The 22,488-nt window shown below is 45.5% G+C and overlaps 1 long non-coding RNA gene across 1 annotated transcript; it reads right to left on the bottom strand.

The window, feature by feature from the left end:
* Positions 1 to 9,552: 9,552 nt before the first annotated feature.
* Positions 9,553 to 11,463, bottom strand: LOC135824827 (uncharacterized). Its single transcript, XR_010554952.1, has 2 exons — positions 10,882 to 11,463; positions 9,553 to 10,368 (listed from the first exon to the last, which is right to left on the bottom strand). It is a non-coding gene; the product is annotated as an uncharacterized LOC135824827 (long non-coding RNA).
* Between the last annotated feature and the right edge of the window lie 11,025 nt (positions 11,464 to 22,488).

The raw sequence follows: 22,488 nt of genomic DNA, 5'->3' as shown, positions 1-22,488 counted from the left end.
ACTGGTGTGCTGGGATCTGTAGGACGGTGTTGTGGTGTGGAAACGTATTCAACATGTCGTTGCTATTCGATTTCGGCGCGGACTGTAACCACGCAATGGCAAGCCAGATAAAGAGTTCCGAGCTTTGTTAGCCAGACGGTGGGGACTAGGAAGAGGCGAGACAACTCGTTGCTATCGCGTAGTATGTGACTACACGAGTGGCCATATCACCGTATCACACGCGTCTCACGTATTCTTTAATTAATTATTGTGAAGGACATCCAATTCATCAACGGCGGCTAATCAAATCATTTCCCTCCATTTTCGCTCATTTCCTGTATGTTAAGGTTGGTCTTGTGTGTATTTTTGCCCGTACAAGAGGCTTCGGCTCGCTGTTATCAAACAATATACTGTTTACACATACAAATGTTTTCATTTGTGGGTTTTGTGTTCTAATCATTCACCATGACGTCGTGAATTGTATTCTGTTTGCCCGTAAAAGAGGCGTCTGTTCAGTGGGGAAAAACTCAAATCATGCTTGCGGACCTGAAAGCTGTATATGTATCTCCGGTGCATTAAAAGCGTGCTATGTAACATCACCCATGATACGTTTTACATGCATGTATATACTCAGTGATATGCTTATCTAATAAAATTAATGTTGATTACCAAGTGTGGTTCCACGTGGTTTGCGCGTTTGGAAGCAGACGTTTAATGCCACAAGAAGTGCATTCATAATGCCCTGGCGAAGTGGTGGTGCTGCTCGAACAACATAATGAATCCAAGTATACAATTCAACTAGGAACACAGCCTCTTCCTTGGCCTGAGGCTAAGCATGAGCGTGCGCCTGGGCGTAGCTCCCATAATTATTATCTGACGTGGTGTGTGCACTTGTGTTTGCGGTCATGTGTTAAGTTTTTTCAACTCTGGTAAATGCCATGTCACTTTCAAGCCCTAATCGTTTTGGTTTGGTTTTGTGCGGGCGTGCACCTGATGTATCAGTTCACCGCTTGTGGTCTGCATACTTGTATAATTGTTTAGTTCAGTTCGCCCATTGAAAGGAAACTTGGCCCAATTACGTAAACGCGAGCAAGGAAAGGACCGGGCAAAGTATGAAGGAGAGACAAAAAGAGTTCAAAAGCACGATCATTTTCGCTGGTATTCCCTATTGTCTGAAACGAGAGATAACGGGGCTCTGGGGATGCATATATTGGTGAATCGTTTGAGGTGACCAAGCTTTGTGATTACTCAGCTGTACTCGCAAGAACGTTAACATTGAGTTGAAGTATTCGTTGGAGCGGCGAAGGTAATTCAGTGCGCATCAAAGCGAATCTCTGGAAGAAAACGAGTTGAGAGGCTTCGAGTCATTTTGTTAACCTTGCCTAATATCACAGTGAAGGTTCACATTTGTACTTCCAATGAGTGATTTCACCGAAGACAAACTAAAACAGGCGAATCGTGCTGTAGATTTGATATCAGAGCACCCTTCTGATACGTGGCATTGGTGATTGTAAGTTAAAATAGCTCGACTTTCTGCTAGCAAAATAGGTGTGACTAATGTCTTTCTAGTGTTCTGCGTGTGGGTCAGCATTACATTTATTAAACACTCTACAAAGAATACAGCATGAGAGAAAAAGAACCCGGTACACTGACTGTCACTGAACTTAGCATGAAAACTTAAAAAAAACTATGAAAGCCTGTAGTTCATGTGCATAAAAGCTTAGGACCAGGGAAATACTAATAATATGAATAATAATAATAATATGACGAATAATGATTGAAGTGAGTGGGGTCCAAGATAAATTTGAAATCCAATAGATATTGCCAGGCAACTGAAGAGAAAAGCCAAAGAATGAAACGAACAAACTGTCACAGAGAAGCTGCAAGGTTCAACTGGTTCAACAATGAGGTAGTTCCCCCTCCACCATAATTTTGACATCTCTGACCAGCCTGATGTATACCAGCAACGAGACCCCAACTTGTAGATAAGCGAAAGGAAATCGTGATCTTTATGATGTGTACTGGTGAAGACAAGTGTGATGAAATCCAAGTGTATTCTAGTTTCGAGATGGGAATGTCAAACAGATGAGGAAACGAGGCAAGGAATTAAAATATTGAGAACAGAAAACATCAAGCGGAATGGGGTGGAAAATATGATCAAAGACGATTCCATGGAACGTTGTAACTCATTCACAATCACCAAGCGCAAGAGAACTATCAGACTGCTGACGACATCTCTCCGAGTCCCTCTTAGGCCTTTGCATGAGACCACGACATTTGAAGATTTCCTAGCATTCCTCTCCAAAGCGATCTTTGCAAAACGTGAAAATATAGGGTAGATAGATTTCTGGTAAATGACGTCGGAGAACATCTTGTACAATGCTGGAAAGAATTCGGACAGCCGTAAAATCGTGTTCAAGACGATGTTTGGGATTTTTTCTGCGACACCCTCTACAGAAGGGATATTGTCACGCTGGCGTTCCCTCTTCAAAATGGCGAAGATGGAACTCATCGCTTTATCCACAACACGTTTGCAAACCTGGGGCAGTACACTAATACACTCTGGGCTAATGTTCCATTTCCCACGCGACTTGTATACCACCAACAAAGCCCTCAACTCCGGTTCCCAGCACGAGTTCAACACTGCCTTGACTGCATTTTCGAGGATGTCGTCCAAGCCCTTGCTGAGCCTCAAGCCAAATGTTGCTTGCCCAAGTACAAGCGCCATTTGTGGGACACTCATGGCAACGAGGTTGAGCACAAATCGGGCGTAAGTAACATTCCTACACGTTGTGTTATTGGCGACTAAGTGCGAACATGCCAACTCCTGGCTCCTTCCATATTCATCTGCACGGCACACCTTATCAGAGACCGCACCAACACGCAGCCAGCTCCGGGCTAGGTGGGTAGGGACGGCATGGACTAGAGTACGAACCATCCCTATGCGATCCGCTGGATTGCCACAAATGAGCGGATCAACTGGCATTTTCTTGGCCAGTAATTTCAACAACAGCGGGAGAAGAGTATGCCCGAAACGCGCTATAGGTGTAAGGTAGGACTTGCTAACGTTAATTGACATCCATTCTTGTGAAAACCACTCCTTTGCCGAACAGAATAGTAATGTAGAAAACGGTCGGAGAAGTGAGGTAAATCCTTCGGAGTTATTCTCATTTCCAGAACCCTTTGATTGAGCTGAGCAAAAGTTGCTAATGAAATACTCTGTGGTCGTGTTAACGTTTTCGGATACGCTCTCCCCAGACGCCAAGGGATAAAGACAAATGCTAATACACAGCAGAAGTGTGCTGGCAGCGGATGAAACTCTCATCATCGCGGACTGCGTGAGGCCGTACACGCATCTTTAGCATAGCGCTCCAACTCTCACTGGCAGCCAGTAAATGCAAACAGCAAGACGGGGACTGAGTATTATGTAAACCTTGAGGGACTTTGAAGCGCATTCACAGAACGTTCCCGAAAGTTACACTGCTGGCAAAGTGCTGGGCTTTGTAAAGCGGAGCTCTTTCATGCATAACCTCCCCTTCTCAGCACTCTATGGTAATCGCACCTATCCCTGGTGCATTGCCAGCTTGGTTCTGTAGTGATCACTCACGTGACTTTAGTTAAGTCGTCAGCTGCATGTACTCATCTTACATCGTGCTGTATGCAGATTGTCAAGTTTCATTTTCTTTTTCTGGAAACATGATTTTGTTTTGCAGTGTCGTTGGCTGTTGTGCCTGACCTGTGATACTAGTACAATGTACTTTGATTGCCCGTAGAAGAGGCTTTTTCAAATACCTGTTACATATAACGCGTACATGTGGGCTGGCTGTCAAGATCGTGCCTCACTATCCTGGCTGTTATCATCTGTGCATTAGGTAGCTTCCGATTTCAGTTGGCTTTGCAAGACACTGCAAAAAACTATTGTATTCAAGTAACTGGTGTGCTGGCGTCTGTTAGAGGGTATTGTGGTGCGCCAACGTATTGAACATGCCGTTGGTATTCGATTTTGGGCCACGAGCTGCCAGTAACCACGCAATGACGAGCCAGATATAGAGTTCTGAGCTATGTTAGCCAGAAGCGGGAACTCGGAAGACGAGGGACAACTCGTTGCTATCGCATGACAAGTGACTGTCCAGCTGGCCGTACCGCCGTAGTACACGCGTTTCGCTCATTCTCTAATTGAATGCGAAGGGCCGCTGATTGGTCAATGGCGGCTAATCCAATCATGGTTACAAACCTGAAATCTGTATCTATATCTACTTTGTAATTGTACTGGTGCATTGAAAGCGTGCTATGTAACCGATAACCCATGATACGTTTTGCATGCATGTACAGACTCAGTGATATGCTTATCTAATAACTGATGGTTAGCACGTGTGGTTTCCACGTGGCTTACACGTTTGGTAGCAGATGTTTGATGGAACAGGAAGTGACTTCATAATGCCCTGGCGAGGTGGTGCTGCTGCCCTGAACAACATAATGAATCCAATTACATGTACACACAAATGTTCAACTGACGAATTCAACTTGGAACAAAGGTTATTCCCTTGCCTGAGGCTAAGCATGCGAGTGCGCCTGGGCATAGCTTCCAAAATTATTACCTGACGTGGTGTGTGCACTTGTGTTTGGGTTCATGTGATAAATTCTTTAACCTCTGGTAAATTCGACGCCAATTTGAAGCCGTAATCGCTTTTTGGTTCTGTACTTGCATGCACCTCATATACATGTATTCGTTCACCTCTTGTCTACATACTAGTATAATTGTTTAGGTCAAGTTCAGTTCGCACGTTTAACCGAAACTTGGTCCACTCACGTAGACGCAATCAAGGAAGGAACGAGGCAAAGATGAAAAGAGAGGCAGAAAGAGATAAGATATGACGATATTTTCGCTGGCATTCCCTCTTGTCTGAAAGTTTGGCCACCTCAAACAATTCACCGATATGCATCCCGAGAGCCCCATTATCACTGAAGTGGCAAAACTTTGTGACTACTCCACTGTGCTCGCAATACCGATAACATTCGCTTTGAGTACTCGCTGAAGCGACGAAGTTACTTGAATGCGCCACGGTGCGAATTGTCGGACGAAAACGTCTGGAGAGGCTTTGAGTCATTTTGTTAACCTTTCATATTAGCACACACTCCAGGGAAGTGGGTTCCAACCGCCTCGAAAACACAAAGGTCCTTTGTGACGGTTCACATTTGTACTTTTCAATGGTGTTTTCACCAAACACAAAATAAAACAGGAGACTGGTGCTCTACATGTGAAACCAGAACATCGTTTTGGAACATAACATTTGTGACTATAGGTAAAAATAGCAAGACGTTTTGCTAGCAAAATTGGTGTACCTAAAGCCTTTCTTGTGTGCTGCATATAAATCAGCATGACATTCATGAAACTCCAAACAACTGATACAGCATGGGAAACAAACACGGTACATTTACGGTGACCGAACAGAGCATGACAATTTAGAAAAACTATGAAAGGCTGTCGTTCATGTCCGTCAAACTAAGGAAAAGCGAAAATACTATAAAGGTTGAAGAATGACATGGTCGCGGTCCAAGACAAATTTGAAATCCAATAGAATATGCCAAGCACCTGAAAAGAACAGCCAAAAAATGAACGGAACAAACTGTCAAGGAGAAGCGGCAACGTTCGGCTGGTTCATCAATGAGGTAGTTCCACCTCCATCATATTCCATCTCTGACCAGCTTGATGTACACCAGCAACAAGACCCCAACTTGTACATAAGTGAAAGTAAATCGTGATATTTATGATGTGTACTGGTGAAGACACATATGATGAAAACCAAGTGTATTCTAGTTTCGAGATGGGAATGCTAAACAGCTGAGGAAACGAGGCAAGGAATTAGAATATTGAAAATAGGAAATATCAAGCGGAAAAGAGTTGAAAATAAATCAGACGACTCTATAGAACGTTGTAACTCGTTCACAATCACCAAGCGCAAGAGAACTATCAATTTGCGGACGATGTCTCTCCGTGTTCCCCTTAGGCCTTTGCATGAGATCGCGACATTTGAAGATTTCCTAGAATTCCTCTCCAAAGCGATCTTTCCAAAACGATAAAACATAGGGTAGACAAATTTCTGGTAAATGACGTTAGAGAACATTGTGTACAATGCTGGAAAGAATTTGGACAGTCGTAAAATCATTTTGATGAAGTTGTTTCGGATTTTTCCTACGACACGGGATGCAGGCGAGATATTGTAACGCTGGCGCTTCCTCTTGAAAATAGCGAATATGTTATTCATCGTTTTATCCACCATCCGTTTGCAAACCTGGGGCAGTATACTACTACACCCTGGGCTTATGTCCCATTTCCCATGCGACTTGTATATCACCAACAACGTCCTCAACTCCGGTTCCCAGCACGAGTTCAACACTGCCTTGACTCCATATCCCAGGATGACCTCGCCCTTGGTGGGCTTCAAGCCCCATGTTGCTTTTGTAAGTTCAAGAGTTATTCGTGGGAGACACGTAGCAATGACGTTGAGCCGAAATCGCGCGACAGCAGCGTTCCAACACGTTGAGTTATAGGCGACAAAGTGCGAACATGTCAATACCTCGCTCCTTCCGTATTCCTCTGCACGGCACACCTTATCAGAGACCACACCGACACGCAGCGAGCTCCGGCCTAGGATGGTAGGAACGGCATGGACGAATCATCCGTATGCGACCTGCCGGCTTGTCACAAATTAGCTGGTCAATTGGAAAGTTCCTGGTTAACGTTGATAAGAACAACTGTAAAAAAAAGTACGCCTTAAGCGTTCTATAGGTGTTAGAGAGGACTTGTTCACGTTATTTTGCATCCATTCTGGTGAAAACCTCTCCTCTAACAAACAGAATAACAACGTAGAAAACGATCGGAAAGGTGAGGTAAATCCTTCAGAATTCGTCTCCCTTCCAGGACCCTTTGATTGAGCTAAGCAAAAGTTGCTAATGAAATACTCCGTCGTCGTGTTAACGTTTGCGGATACACTCTCTCCGAACACCAAGGGATAAAGACAAATACTAATACACAGCAGAAGTGTGCTGGCAGTGAATGAAACTCCCATCATCGTGGACTACGTGATGCCGTACACGCACCTTTAGTGTAGCAACCCAACACTCACTGGCAACCAGCAAATGCAAACTGCAAGACGGGGACTTTGAGGTGTAGAGTTATGTACACCTTGAGGACGTTGAAGCGCATACACGTAACGGCGGACTCCTGGCAGAGTGCTATGCATTGTAAAGCGGATCTCTCTCATGCATAACCTCCCCTTCTCACCACTCTATATGCAACCGCACCCATCCCCTGTGTGCATTGCTTGCTTGGTTGTGTAGTGATCAAAAGAGTGACTTTAGTGGTGTCGCCAGTCACATGTGCGCATCTTAGATCGTGTTGTTCACAGATTGTCAAGTTTCATTCACTTTTTCGGTAAAAATGATTTTGTTTTCCATTTCGTTGGTTGTGGCGCCAGACCTGTGATACTAGTTCCATGTTCTATGATTGCTCGTATAAAAGGCATTTTTACACTCCTGTTACATCTAACGCATTCATGTGGGTCTGATATCTGGCGGTCGAGATAATGCCTATCTATTCTGACTGTTATGCGCTGTACACTAGCTACCTTTCGATTTTCAGTAGGTCACAGTTTGCAAGACACTGTAAAGAACTATTGTATTCCAGTAACTGGTGTGCTGGGGTCTGTGAGAGAGTGTTGTGTTGCGCAAGTGTATTCAACATGACATTGATATTCGATTTCGTGCCCGGGCGGACGGTAGCCAAGCAATGACGAGCCGATTACTGTAATGAGTTCTGAGCTGTGTAAGCCAGAAGGTGGGGACTCGGAAGAGGAGGGACAACTCGTTGCTATCGCATGGCAAGTGACTGTCCAGCTGGCCGTATATTCATAGTACACGCGTTTGGCTCATTCTCTAATTAAATGCGAAGGGCCGCCCATTGGTCAGCGGCAGCTAATCCAATCATGGTTGCGGACCTGAAATCTGTATCTGTTTATACTATGCAATTGCACTGGTGCATTTAAAGCGTGCTATGTAACCGATAGCCTATGATACGTTTTTCATGAATGTATAGACTCAGTGATATGATTATCTTATACAGTGAGTATCGTTTATAAAGTGACCGGGTGTAACGATATACCGGCTATAATGATCGAACTCGCCAAAATCAAAATCAAATCACAAAAAATACAGCTAAAACATCACTATACACACTATTATCGGCTATACCGATATATCGTTTATTGTGATGGGCTTCAGGAAGCAAACCATATCAAATGCACAGGAAAATATCGTATATACTGATCAAGAGTGATGATCTCAAAACAATTGTTCTTCAAATTTAGTTTATTTCTTCCAAAACTGATCCAGTGTTGCCTGGATGCATCTGGCAGCAGACGTGATTGAGAGAAAATTCTTCCCTGTATGCTGTAAGCAGCCACATGTACACGTGGCTGCTTTTCATGCTTTTTCCAGCATGTACGCATCATTTCATGCACTGTCATGTGCCATGTGTCAGTCATACATGGAAATCGGATATAGTGATGCACCGGATATAGTGATAAATTATCGAAAATCAAAGGGGCACGTTATATCCACTATTTACTGTACCTGTTGGTAAACACGTGACTCAGTGATATGATTATCTTATAGCTGTTGGTTAACACGTGTGATTTGCACATGGCTCGCACGTTTGGTACCAGATGTTTAATGGAACAGGAAGTGACTTCATAATGCCCTGGTGAGGTGGTGGTGCTGCCCTGAACAACATAATGAATCCAATTACATGCACACACAAATGTTCAACTGAAGAATTCAACTAACTAGGAACAAAGGTTATTCCCTTGCCTGAGGCTAAGCATGCGAGTGCGCCTGGGCATAGCTTCCATAAGTATTACCTGACGTGGTGTGTGCACTTGAGTTTGTGGTCATGTGATGAATTCTTTCACCTCTGGTAAATTCGATGCCAATTCGAAGCCGTAATCGCTTTTTGCTTCTGTGCTTGCATGCACCTCATGTACAAGTATTCGTTCACCTCTTGTCTACATACTAGTATAATTGTTTAGGTCAAGTTCAGTTCGCACGCTAAACCGAAACTTGGTCCACTCACGTAGACGCAATCAAGGAAGGAACGAGGCAAAAATGAAAAGAGAGGCAGAAAGAGATAAGACATGACGATATTTTCGCTGGCATTCCCTCTTGTCTGAAAGTTTGGCCACCTCAAACAATTCACCAATATGCATACCGAGAGCCCCATTATCACTGAAGTGGCCAAACTTTGTGACCACTGAACTGTACTCGCAATACCGTTACCATTTGTTTTGAGTACTCGCTGAAGCGACGAAGTTTCTTGAATGCGCCACAAAGCGAATTGTCGGACGAAAACGTCTGGAAAGGCTTTGAGTCCATTTGTTAACCTTTCATATTAGCACACACTCCAGGGAAGTGGGTTCCAATCGCCTCGAAAACACAAAGGTCCTTTGTGAAGGTTCACATTTGTACTTTTCATGGGTGTTTTCACCAAACACAAATTAGAACAGGCGACTGGTGCTCTAGATGTGAAATCAGAACATCGTTTTGGAACATAACATTTGTGACTATAGGTAAAAATAACAACCCGTTCGGCTAGCAAAATAGGTGTGACTAAAGCCTTTCTTGTGTGCTGCGTATAAATCAGCATGACATACATGAAACTCTCAACAACTGATACAGCATGGGAAACAAACACGGTACACTTGGGGTGACCGAACTGAGCATGAAAATTTAGAAAAACTATGAAAAGCTGTGGTTCATGTCCGTCAAACTAAGGAAAAGCGAAAATACTATAAAGGTTGAAGAATGACATGGTCGCGGTCCAAGATAAATTTGAAATCCAATAGAATATGCCAAGCAACTGAAAAGAAAAGCCACAAAATGAAAGGAACAAACTGTCAAGGAGACGCGGCAACGTTCGACTGGTTCATCATTGAGGTAGTTCCACCTCCATCATATTCCATCTCTGACCAGCCTGATGTATACCAGCAACAAGACCCCAACTTGTAGATAAGTGAAAGTAAATCGTGATCTTTATGATGGGTACTGGTGAAGACACGTATGATGAAAACCAAGTGTATTCTAGTTTCAATAATTATGGGAATGCTAAACAGCTGAGGAAACGAGGCAAGGAATTAGAATATTGAAAATAGGAAATATGAAGCGGAAAAGAGTTGAAAATAAATCAGACGATTCTATTGAACGTTGTAACTCGTTCACAATCACCAAGCGCAAGAGAACTATCAATTTGCGGACGATGTCTCTCCGTGTTCCCCTTAGGCCTTTGCATGAGATCGCGACATTTGAAAATTTCCTAGAATTCCTCTCCAAAGCGATCTTTCCAAAACGATAAAACATAGGGTAGACAAATTTCTGGTAAATGACGTCAGAGAACATTGTGTACAATGCTGGAAAGAATTCGGACAGTCGTAAAAACATCTTGATGAACTTGTTTCCAATTTTTCCTACGACACGGGATGCAGGCGAGATATTGTAACGCTGGCGTTTCCTCTTGAAAATAGCGAATATGTTATTCATCGTTTTATCCACCATCCGTTTGCAAACCTGGGGCAGTATACTACTACACTCTGGGCTAATGTCCCATTTCCCATGCGACTTGTATACCACCAACAACGTCCTCAACTCCGGTTCCCAGCACGAGTTCAACACTGCATTGCCAGCATTTCCCAGGATGAACTCGCCCTTGGTGGGCTTCAAGCCCAATGTTGCTTTTGTAAGTTCAAGAGCTAATCGTGGGAGAAACGTAGCAATGAGGTTGAGCCAAAATCGCGCGACAGCAGCGTTCCAACACGTTGAGTTATAGGCGACAAAGTGCGAACATGTCAATACCTCGCTCCTTCCGTATTCCTCTGCACGGCACACCTTATCAGAGACCACACCGACACGCAGCCAGCCCCGGGCCAGGATGGTAGGGAAGGCATGGACCAGAGTACGAAGCATCCCTATGCGACCCGCTGGCTTGTCACAAATGAGCGGATCAACAGGCATTTTGTTGAGGAACATTTTCAAACACAGCCGGAGAACAGTAAGCACAAAGCGCGGTATAGGTGTAAGGGAGGACTTGTTCACGTTATTTGACATCAATGGTGAAAACCTCCCCTTTACCGCACAGAAGAACAACGTAGAAAACGGTCGGAGAATTGAGGTAAATACTTCAGAATTCTTCTCATTTCCAGAACCCTTTGATTGAGCTGAGCAAAAGTTGCTAATGAAATACTCTGTGGTCGTGTTAACGTTTTCGGATACACTCTCTCCAAACGCCAAGGGACAAAGACAAATACTTATACACAGCAGAAGTTTGCTGGCAGTGGATGAAACTCCCATCATCGTGCACTACGTGAGGCCGTACACGCACCTTTAGTGTAGCAGCCCAACACTCACTGGCAACCAGCAAATGCAAACTGCAAGACGGGGACTTTGAGGTGTAGAGTTATGTACACCTTGAGGACGTTGAAGCGCATACACGTAACGGCTGACTCCTGGCAGAGTGCTATGCATTGTAAAGCGGATCTCTCTCATGCATAACTTCCCCTTCTCACCACTCTATGCAACCGCACCCATCCCCTGTGTGCATTGCTAGCTTGGTTGTGTAGTAATCACACGAGTGACTTTAGTGGTGTCGCCAGTAACATGTGCGCATCTTAGATCGTGTTGTTCACAGATTGTCAAGTTTCATTCACTTTTTCGGTAAAAAATGATTTTGTTTTCCATTTTCGTTGGTTGTGGCGCCAGACCTGTGATACTAGTTCCATGTTCTATGATTGCTCGTATAAAAGGCATTTTTACACTCCTGTTACATCTAACGCATTCATGTGGGTGTGATATCTGGTTGTCGAGATAATGCCTATCTATTCTGACTGTTATGCGCTGAACACTAGCTACCTTTCGATTTTCAGTAGGTCACAGTTTGCAAGACACTGTAAAGAACTATTGTATTCCAGTAACTGGTGTGCTGGGGTCTGTGAGAGAGTGTTGTGTTGCGCAAGTGACATTGATATTCGATTTCGGGCCCGGGCGGACAGTAGCCAAGCAATGACGAGCCAGATATTGTAATCAGTTCTGAGCTGTGTTAGCCAGAAGGTGGGGACTCGGAAGAGGAGGGACAACTCGTTGCTATCGCATGGCAAGTGACTGTCCAGCTGGCCGTACATTACACGCGTTTGGCTCATTCTCTAATTAAATGCGAAGGGCCGCCCATTGGTCAGCGGCAGCTAATCCAATCATGATTGCCGACCTAAAATCTATATCTGTATATACAATGCAATTGTACTGGTGCATTGAAAGCGTGCTATGTAACCGATAACCCATGATACGTTTTGCATGCATGTATAGACTCCTTGATATGCTTATCTAATAACTGATGGTTAACACGTGTGGTTTGCACATGGCTTGCACGTTTGGTAGCAGATGTTAAATGGAACAGGAAGTGGCTTCATAATGCCATGGTGAGGTGGTGGTGCTGCCCTGAACAACACAATGAATCCAATTACATGTACCCACAAATGGTCAACTGACAAATTCAACTAGGAAGGCTTTCCGCTTGCCTGAGCCTAAGCATGCGAGTGCGCCTGGGAATAGCTTCCATAATTATTATCCGAGGTGGTGCGTGCACTTGTGTTTGCGTTCTTGTGATACATTTTTTCACCTCTGCTAAATTCGACGCGAATTCGAAGCCGTAATCGCTTTTTGGTTCTGTGCTTGCATGCACCTCATATACATGTATTCGTTCACCTCTTGTCTACATACTAGTATAATTGTTTAGGTCAAGTTCAGTTCGCACGCTAAACGGAAACTTGGTCCACTAATGTAAACGCGAGAAAGGAAGGAACGAGGCAAAGAAGAAAGGAGAGGCTTAAAGAGATAGGAATGCACGATCACTTTCGCTGGTATTCCCTACTGCCTGAAAGGAGAGATAATGTGGCTCTGGGAATGCCTATTAATTAATCGTTTGAGGTGCCAGCAGCTTTTGACTACACAACTGTACACTGTACTGGCAATAACGTTTACATTAATTTTCAGTACTCGCTAAAGCGGCGAACGTAATTCAATGTGCATCAAAGCCAATCTCCTGAAGAACACGAGTGAAGAGCCTTTGAGTCATTTTGGTAACCTTTCCATACAGCACAAACTCAAGGGAAGTGCAATCAAAGCAACTCTAAAATCCCCCCCCCCCCCCCTTTGGAATTTGCACTTATATCTATGAACCTTCCAAGTTGGAAGGCCGTTGGGTAGCGCTATCAAGAAGTGCTCAAGCTGATTTTCATGACGTGGAAAATCTGAGTACTCCTTGTCAGTTTTGTGCTAGAGTGTGCACATCTGACAGTTCAAAATCTGGTGTAGTTGGTGTACTCGATCGCATAAGTTCACATTTCTACCTTCAATCGGTGTTTCCATCAAAGATAAATTAGAAAAAGAGAATCGTGCTGTAGATGTCATACATAATATTGGTTGACACCATGTCATCCATGAATTGAGAATAATAATAATAATAATAATAATTTGATAACCGCAATCAGTAATACAAGCTGGATCGACATTTGTGTACACTGTATTCTTGTATTGTAAAACTGTGGAGACAATGTGCAATAAAACGATGAAAAATGTGAAGAAATTGTGTAGAGAAAGAAAAGGATTCAACAAGTTTTCGTACAACACTCATCAGGAATCGTCGTTGTACTAAAGGACACTGAAACAAAAATTGAACTATTATAGAAAATCAAAGTTAGAGAAATAACACTAAGAGCAACAACAGTGAAATTTACAAGTGTGAATTTTAACAATCAAAGCGAGAAATGAACAAAGGAGAAAGGAAGGAAAGACAACGTGATAACACATAACAGCAGTACATTACACAGTGTACACAAATGTCGATCCAGCTTGTATTACTGATTGCGGTTATCAAATTGTTGTCTCCTCGCCGTTTGTTCAAAAAAAAAATAATAATAATAATAATTATCTTCACTAGTTTGAGGGAAAGAGACAAACGGGAAAAGTCTGAAGAAAAAATTGACTGTCACCACCAGGACTCGAACCAGGGACCCTCGCTTGTAGCTAGCGATGCTCTAACCACTGAGCTATGGTGTAGTCGTCATCCCAGCAGAGACATAATAATTTTTAAAAGAGGTCGGAGGCGGATAATACTTTAAAACGAAGGTACGTTATGGGTCGCAAGTATCCACGGAAACACACATCCAGTCAAAATAAGGCACTTGTCATAAGTATCCGAACTGGTGAGGACGAACGCACAACGACAACGGAAGTGACAACAACAGTCAATATTCGAAAACGTGGTAGACCGCGAAAACTAACCTCAATATCGGACACCGGACAAGTTGGAGTAAGAAGCTCAATAGAAATCCGCAATGGAGGAGACGTAGCGGAAAGGACACCGGATATCGCGCACCCAACGGTTAGTGTCAAGAAACGTGGAAGGCCGCGGAAACGCGAAGAGACAGATAGTGGTGATGCCACGAAGAGGCGAGATGCTCCAATGTCCCGTACATTGGAGGAGACAACACGCAATGGAGCTAAGAATCGCACTTCGTCAATCAAGCAACATCTGTCAGCCCGTACAAACTCTTGTGAGTTGTACAGTGATAATGTTTTCTCAATATTGTCACGTGGTAGATGTGCGTTGCACTTGGCTGTGTCAGAAGCTTTGTATATCCGTAAGTTAGATCCTGAACTTTGCGTACAGAAAGAAAATGTGTTGTCGCTACAATTGTTTGGTGTTACTCCTCGTCGAGGTGGTAACAATGTAACTTAATTTGCTCACTATGTTGTTGTCACTATTATTATTTTTCCTTCGAGTTTTGTGTCGTGCTAAACTTGATAATTTTCCACCTTGTCACGAGTGTTGTTATCTAATTATCTTTACGCTATATAAGTTTTAGTCTTTCCAACTTGAGCCATTCCCTGTATAATCCTTGATGAGAAGGGACCGAAAACGTTCGGATACTTATGACAAGTGCCTTATTATGACTGGATGTGTGTTTGCGTGGATACTTGCGACCCATAACTTACCTTCGTTCTAAAATAATAATAATAATAATTGAACAAACGGCGAGGCATTAGTGATAGTAGGTTAAAATAGCAAGATGTTCTGCTAGGAGAATAGCTGATACGTTACTATTTATTCGTGAAGACTTGGGAACGGAAACAAAACATGTCATGAGAAAGAACAACAGGAAACAAGAAGCACACTCAACTAATCCGTGTGTGTGCGTGCATGCAGTACAACTATGACGTAATGAATATAGATACACATCACGCCCCTTCGAGATGTTGCGAAACCTGTGACAGCAACATCTATCATAAATAAAACAAAATGAAGAATGAAAACAACAAAGCAGAGACAGCAGAAATTGACATTAGTGATCAAGAGTGTCAATCATAGGACTGTCCATGATGCGAACCAATGTTTAAACGCTGGGGTAGCTTGCGCTGACGTGCGCTGCAGCGGGATGGCGGCGGCGGGGAAGAGGCGTCAGCAGCAGCCGGTTGGACAACAAGCGGTGCAGGCACAAGTGGGCGGTACGGACGCAGGAATCTGCGGTTCCGCCAATAGATGCGACCACTCGGCAACTTCACTAGGTAGTCCCGATGATTACCGACAGCAACAATGACCCCACGAATAGACCACTGCTTGGTGCGCGGATGCTGCACATCCACGTGGGTGCCGAGGCGGAGCTGCGGCAACGAGCGACGAGTTGACGACTTGTCTGTGACGGCATCGTCGGATGGCATGGCAGTCTCATCACGTGTCGTCGCTTTGGATAGCCAGGATGAATCAAACTCCTTCCAATGTGCAATGACGAATGACTGGAGAGAGCGGCCATATAGGAGCTCAGCGGGGCTCTGACCAGAGGAGCCAGGTGTGTTTCGCCATTCCAGTAGCCCTCGGCGGAAGTCATCTGTGTCAAGATTGCCATTCACGGTTGTCTTGGTGATAAGACGCTTCATGGCTTTGACAGCAGCTTCGGCGTGCCCATTACTCTGCGGGTAGTGGGGAGAGGACATGACATGGTTTACCTGCCAGCGCTTACACAACTCAGCGAACTTATGCGAGGAGAACTGGGGACCACCATCTGTACACAGCACAGCAGGAACACCAACATCAGAGAACCAGCGACGGAATGCGAGTATCACGTCATGCGATGAGGTGGTGCGGCCAGTACGTGCGACACAGGGCCAACCGGTCAAACGATCTGCATACACAAGGAAGTCGTGACCTTGACAAGTGAACAAATCGGCAGATGCACATTCAAACGGTAGTGTCGGGGTGCGGTCGTTCAGCAGGGGCTCAGCTGGCTGGGACGACTGGTGTTCGCGGCAAGCAGGACAAGAACGAACGAGTGTATCAATGTCCTTGGTGATACCGGACCAGTATACAAGCTGACGCGCACGAGACTTAGTACGCACTAGGCCTTGGTGTGAAGCGTGGAGGTTGTGCAATACCTGAGCACGCAATGATTCAGGAACAACAATGCGGTTGCCCTTCAACACAATGCCATGGTCGACGGAGAGATGCTCACGTCCATTCCAGTACGCACGTAACGGAGCAGGCAACTTCTGCTGGCGATCAGGGAATCCAGTCAAGATACACTCAATCAATGACTGGTACATGGCACCTGCAGCTGCAGCTTCGCGCAGCTCTGCAACCTTGAGATTCGCAATCGGCTCAGTGTCCGAGTGCACCATGCAGATCTGAATGCTGTGGCAATGAAGCGACGGGGCTTCACCAAGCTCCTCAATGGTGGAAGGAATGCCAACAGGATTCCGGGATAGCGCATTGGCGAAGGCATTTTCAGAACCTTTTCGCCAAGATGCCTGCAGCGGATAGGCTTGGAGCTTGAGGCGTAATCGTAGAAGACGCGGGTTCTCGATCTGATCCAACGAATATGAGTTGATGATCGGAATTAGGGGCTTGTGGTCGGTGACGACTTCAAATGGCGCACCAGACAGGTAGATGCGGCATTTGCGCACGGCCCATACTACAGCGAGCATTTCCAACTCGATGACAGCATAGCGTGTTTCAGCATCAGACAGGTAGCGGGATCCACACTGAATAATACGCCATTGATCATTCTGCTTTTGCCAAAGCACGAATCCGAGACCTCTTAGAGCGGATGCATCGCTTTCAAGCCGGAGGTCTTGACCAACTTGATAGAAAGCGAGAACCGGAGGAGACAAGAGAGCTTCCTGTGTCCGTTCAAACGCTGCAGTGTGGCTAGCGTCCCACATGAACTCACGGGAGGTCTTGAGCAGGCCACGCAGAGGATTGGTCAACTCGGCTAGATGTGGAGTGAACTCACCACATTGATTCACTACAGTGCATTTCAAAACTATAGACGCGTAGGGTTTTTGAAATATTTCAAATTTGGCTGGAACTTTTTGAGAATAGTTTTCGGAATATTGCTCAGGATCGCTCCACAATTACTCTCATATAGTTTCTAAAGGATTGGATAGCAGACGCCCAATTTGGAAAAATTTATGCACAAAGTGATCACAGATTTTATGTGGTATAGATGCTGGCATAACGGTTTTTGCCTAGGTACGCGTCTATAGTTTTGAAATGGACTGTAGACCGAGGAACGAACGGAGATCGGTTCTGTTGGCGGGTACTGGAAACTGGCGAATACCGGACGTCTTATCATCGTCGACGACCCAACCATCAGGCGTGACATTGTAGCCGCAGAAATGGACACGTTGCGTACTGAACACAAACTTGGCGGGGCTGAACGTGATACCATGCTCCCTGGCGCAAAGCAGAATCTCGCGCACGTGGCTGACATGCGACAGAAAGTCGTCGTCGTACGCTAGGCAATCATCGACTACCTTGCCGAGACGCGGGATGGCAGAGAACGCAGCATCAGTGCGCCGGTTGAACTCATCCCCAGCAGATATTAGACCCTGCGGGTTCCGTAGATAACGATATCTGCCGTACGGGGTGATAAACGTGGTGAATTCCGGAGCAGTGTCACTGAGAGGAATCTGCCAGTAGCCGTGCCTTGCATCGAGCTTCGTAAAGAACTTAGCAGAGCCAACTCCAGAGACAACGTCACGTGCCGTATGTACGGGATGCGCGGGACGACGGACTTGGTCGTTCAGCCGCTTGAAGTCAACTGTGAGGCGCTTCTCAGTGCTTCCCTTCTTGTCTACTATGACAATCGGATGGCACCATTCACTGGGCTCCGTCACTGGTTCAATGATCCCGTCGCTGACCATGCCGTCGAGCTGAGTCTTGATCTGGTCACGGAACGCATACGGTATTGGTCAAGCAGTGTACACACAGGAAGGCTTAGAATCATGCTGTAGCTCAATTTCCATTGGCGGACCTTCCATTGGCTTCAGACCGGAATCCGAGAAAACGTCAGCGAACTCTTGCAGGAGCTGCTCACGTGTCCGCTCTAACTCAGCATCACTAGGATGAGCGCATGACGAAACAGCTGCACAGATCTTGGGCGAAGATGCACCCTCGTGTTCAGCGGTGAATTGGACTGGCCAATCAGGTGGGAGAAACTTCAGTGCACGCAATGAGGTATGAGACAACAGGGCATCGTGTAGACCCTTGTACACATGGATGACGGTTTCATGCTGCGTCTCACCGACTCGTAGAGTCGCACGTATTTTGCCCAGGTTGCGTAGCGGCTCACCGGTCACAGCCTGCAGACAGTCGTGGTCGTCATCTAAGTTCTCGACGAACCCACCGATCTGCGTGAGGTGCTCCTCGCCAATGGCATTAACGTCACTGCCTGTGTCTGGTGTCCAGGACAGTTGGGATGGCTGATCCTCTGTTTGCAGCATGGTCGAAACAGGTACTGTGCGACGGTCCACGCGAGACGCACGCTGTAGCTTCAGCTGTCCAAGCTTGGCAGCAGAGCTAGTCTTCGGCTGTTTCTGGCTCTTGCACATTCGCTGAAAATGCCCAATGCCATGACAGGAGTTGCACTTCTTGCCCTTGGCAGGACATACAGATTTCGTGTGGTCAGAACGACCACAATTTGGACAAGTGGACTTGGTCGCACTTGATGTCTCACTTGACTTAGAGTCAGCTGGCTTGTGACGTTTCTGCTGCTTGTACGCCGACTGCTTGGCAGCACTTGCCTGGAGGCCAGGACTGGGCATGTGCGCCTTGGTGTGGTATGCTGCTTCCTCCGTCCGACAGAGGGTGACAGCCTGGTCGAGCGTGAGACCATGAGTTGCGAGCAACTTGTGTCGCGTCTCATCGTTCCGCACACCAATTACGACGCGGTCGCGCAGAGATTCCTCCTTGAGGGTACGGCCGAGGCCTTTGCACTGCGCACAGTAGCGAGCATCACACGTTCCACATCGGCTGTGTGACAAGAAGTCGCATGCACTTTGTAGTTCACACAGGGCTGTGTAAAACGCATCAAATGATTCCCCAGCTTGCTGGACACGCTGGTAAAACTCTATGCGGTCCAACAGTGGATTACGTTGCCGTCTGATATACGCCTGAATGCGCTCCAGCATCAGGTCGACGTCAGCTGAAGCTGGTATGCAGATAATATCCTCTCGGATAAAACGTCGCAGCTCCTCATCGAAACACTGACGGAGTGTTGCCACTCTGGCCTCACGAGCCTGGCTGGCCAAATGTTGGCAAACACTAAAATCTCTCCAGCTTTCAACGAAGGAGTGAAAATCAGCCAGCGTCGCAGACGACAATAAGTGTGGGCAGGAAACACTGTTCACTGGCCGTGGTGCTGAGGTCTGCGAGGTGGACAGAACTGGTGCTGAGGGCTGCGGAGTGAACTGAGGCTGCGATGGTGATAGCGACCTGCTCTGAACATTCTTGAACAGATCTTGCATCGCCTTATCACGAGCCTCAGCTGCACGCATCTGCTGCTCCATAAATTTCATCAGGACACCCATTTGAGATTCCTGCTGTCGCTCGGTCGCGGAGGACAGGTCAAATCCGGTATCGTCCTGTGATTGTTCCATTACGATTAGTCACTCGTCCACGAGTACGAACAAATACACTACTAAAATAATTCAACTGAGACAGAGTTTCGATCGCGGAAACTACTACTTCATACGGAAAAAACAACTGGGCCCGTGCAAACACTACAAGGTGCGGACACAAGGCACGGACACAGGAAAGAACAAGTTCACTGCGCCATGATACGTTACTATTAATTTTATTCGTGAAGACTTGGGAACGGAAACAAAACATGTCATGAGAAAGAACAACAGGAAACAAGAAGCACACTCAACTAATCCGTGTGTGTGCGTGCATGCAGTACAACTATGACGTAATGAATATAGATACACATCAATAGCTGCAACTAGTGTGACCAATTCCTTTCTTGTCTATTGCGAGTAGATCAGCATAACATCAATACAACTGTCAACGGATACAGTCTGGGAGACAAACACGGTACATTGAAGGTCACCGAACTGAGCATGACAATTTAGAAAAACTATGAAATGCTGTAGTTACTGTCCATTCAACTAAGGACCAGAGGAAATACTATAATGCTTGAAGAATGACATTGTCGCGGTCCAAGATAAATTTGAAATCCAATAGACCATGCAAAGCAATTGAAAGGAAAAGCCAAAAAATGAAACGAACAAACTGATAACGAGAAGCAGCAACGTTTGGCGTGTTCATCAATGAGATAGTTTCACCTCCATCATATTCCATCTCTGGCCAGCCTGACCTGTACAAGTAACAAGACCCTAACTTGTAGATAAGTGAAAGGAAATCGTGAGGAAATCGTGATCTTCAAGATGTGTATTGGTGAAGACACGTGTGATGAAAACCTAGTGTATTCTAGTTTCGAGAAGGGAATGTCAAACAGCTGAGGAAACGAGGCAAGGAAGTAATATATTGAAAATAGGAAACAAGAAGCGAAAAAAAATCTCAGACGATGTAATGGAACGTTGCAACTCGTTCACAATTACCAAGCGCAAGAGATCTATCAGATTGCTGACGATGTCTCTCCGTGTTCCCCTTAGGCCTTTGCATGAGATCACGACATTTAAAGATTTCCTAGGTTTCCTCGCAAAAACGATCTTTGCAAAACGTGAAAACATAGGGTAGATAAATTTCTGGTAAATGACGTCGGAGTACATTGTGTACAATGCTGGAAAGAATTCGGACAGCCGTAAAAATTATCTTGATGAAGTTGTTTTCGGTTTTTCCTGTGACACCGGGTACAGACGTGATACTGTCACGCTTGCGTTCCCTCTTCAAAAGTGCGAAGATGGAATTCATCGCTTTATCCACAATCCGTTTGCAAACCTGAGGCAGTATGGTAATACATTCTGGGCTAATGTCCCATTTCCCATGCGACTTGTATACCACCAGCAACGCCTTCAACTCAGGTTCCCAGCACGAGTTCAACACTGCCTTGCCTGAATTTTCTAGGAGGATGTCCAAGGACTTGGAGATCTTCACGTAAGATGTTGCTTGGCTGAATAGAACCTGCCATACCGGGGTAAATGTAGCAACGAGGTTGAGCCAAAATCGCGCATCAGCAGCATATACGTTGTGTTATTGGCGACTAAGTGCCAACATGTCTACGCCTCGCTCCTTCCGTATTCCTCTGCACGGCACACCTTATCAGAGACCACACCGACACGAAGCAAGCTCCGGGCTAGGTTGGTATGGAAGGCATGGACCAGAGTACGAAACATCCCTATGCGTCCCGCTGGCTTGTCACAAATGAGCGGATCAACCGGCATTTTGTTGGCGAATATTTTCAACAACAGCGGGAGAACAGTATGCACAAAGCGCGCTATAGGTGACTGGGAGAACTTGTTCACGTTATTTGACATCAATGGTGAAAACATTTCCTTTACCGAACAGAAGAACAACGTACATAGCGGTCGGAGAAGTGAGGTAAATCCTTCAGAATTCTTCTCATTTCCAGAACCCTTTGATTGAGCTGAACAAAAGTTGCTAACGAAATACTCCGTCGTCGTGTTAACGTTTTCGGATACGCTCTCCCCAGACGCCAAGGGATAAAGACAAATACTAATACACAGCAGAAGAGTGCTGGCAGTGGATGAAACTCTCATCATCGCGGACTGCGTGAGGCCGTACACGCAGCTTTAGTGTAGAGACCCAACACTCACTAGCAACCAGCAAAAGCAAACTGCAAGACGGGGACGAACGGTTAAGTGTTATGTATACCTTGAGATACCTTGAAGCACATACCCTGAACGTTACACTGCATGCACAGTACTGTGTATTGTAAAGAGGAGCTCTTTCATGCATAACCTACCCTTATCACTCCCTTAGTATTGACTCACATAGATTTTTGCCATACCTAAGTTGTCAAATATTCCTGCATATTTCACTCCTTAGGGCTATATTGACTGCTTACATTTGACTGCTTAGGGGTTGCGCAGTTGAACGGTGCCTAGTGCAGCATTGTCACTGCATGAGTAGGTGGTGGTGCAACGGTTGTG

The sequence above is a fragment of the Sycon ciliatum genome, chromosome 9 (assembly GCF_964019385.1).
Source record: "Sycon ciliatum chromosome 9, ocSycCili1.1, whole genome shotgun sequence".
Classification (NCBI taxonomy): domain Eukaryota; kingdom Metazoa; phylum Porifera; class Calcarea; order Leucosolenida; family Sycettidae; genus Sycon; species Sycon ciliatum.
This window is presented reverse-complemented; position numbering and strand designations above follow the sequence as displayed.